This window comes from Octopus bimaculoides, chromosome 7 (genome assembly GCF_001194135.2).
Source record: "Octopus bimaculoides isolate UCB-OBI-ISO-001 chromosome 7, ASM119413v2, whole genome shotgun sequence".
NCBI lineage: Eukaryota > Metazoa > Mollusca > Cephalopoda > Octopoda > Octopodidae > Octopus > Octopus bimaculoides.
In genome coordinates this window covers 56,774,817-56,776,173 of record NC_068987.1, presented here as the reverse complement: position 1 = coordinate 56,776,173, position 1,357 = coordinate 56,774,817, and the positions used below count along the sequence as shown (strand labels likewise).

General features: G+C 31.5%; 1 protein-coding gene across 2 annotated transcripts in view; it reads right to left on the bottom strand.

The window, feature by feature from the left end:
- The window catches only part of LOC106873894 (uncharacterized), a 161,052-nt gene that overhangs the window by 2,490 nt on the left and 157,205 nt on the right, over nucleotides 1–1,357 (bottom strand). The window lies entirely within an intron of this gene.

Below are 1,357 nucleotides of genomic sequence, written 5' to 3'. Positions count from 1 at the left end.
CACCAAAGTTAATCAATGAAAATAAAGAATCAAAAGCGTCAAAGAAAAATTAACAAAACCTAAAATTCAGTCTTTTCTTAAGCATAAACAAGTGTCGCCTTTTATGAAAATGGATTAACACTCTAAGATAATAATGTTGCCAAAATGTAAGCTAAAAGAATTACTTATCACTTTTGTCTGTAAGCATTTCTCTTTAAAGGACGTGTGTCTAGCTTATTATCTCAGCGGGATACCAGTTTGCCTGACAGTCTGCTCGTAAACTTAATGTTAGCTGTTCTTGATTCCTTTCACAGTCACTTAATCAGTCATTAATAGATGCGAGCACACAGGAAGAATTTATTCGCCTGCACCCTTATACACACACACACACATACACACACACATACACACACACACACACACATTGTCTATATTATCATTTAATTGAACGCCACGCATTCATTTGCAAGTAAGTTTGTATATAAATAAACTTACTTGCAAATGAATGCGTGATGTTCAATTAAATAATAATATAAGTAATATAAATACTAAATAAAAATATAAACAATAAATAATATAAATAATAATAATATAAATAATAAATAATAATATAAATAAATAAATAAATAAATAGATATATGTAGAAGGTTAAAAAGGAACACACGAATTGACATATATGGAAAAAAAGTCAAGGTAGAAAAAGCTAAAATAATATTATTAAAAACATTTCATTACCGGTTTCAGTTATTGAGACTTTTTCAACTGTAAGCATGGAAAACAATTAAGTTTTGGAAAAATTAAAAGAAAATTTTTTTAAAAGAATATTTGCATAGTATTCAAATACAAGGGACATTTTCCTTGTTTCTGCCTGTCTCTGTCTCTCTTGTTTACTCTTGTGGGTTCAAGGTCATTGTGAATTCTTAGCAGAGAAGAAGAAGAAGGAGGAGGAGGAGGAAGAGGAGAAGCAGGAGAGGAAGAATGCGGGAGTGCCATGATAGTAATAGGATGTGGAGGCATACAAGGAAACCGAACGAAAACAATATGGAAGGTCGTTTCACTGTCCTGTTTTTGTTCCAAAGTTTGATCCTCCATAAATCCAAAATTTTATTTCGGAATTTATGGGCGGAACTGTCTTCGAAGACTCCTATTGTCGTTGAATTCTCGAAATGAGGAGTAGATAGACAGCCGACAACTAATGAAGGGTCGTTCTCCTTGTTACTTGTCCTGTTTTCCATTTCTTTCTCTTGTTTGTTTTCGTACTTCATGTTGTTTACACAGTTGGTGACATTCTGTAGCCATATATGTATATATATATATAAATACATATTATGACTGAAACAAGTAAAAGAGTAAAAAGAGATACATGCATATATATATA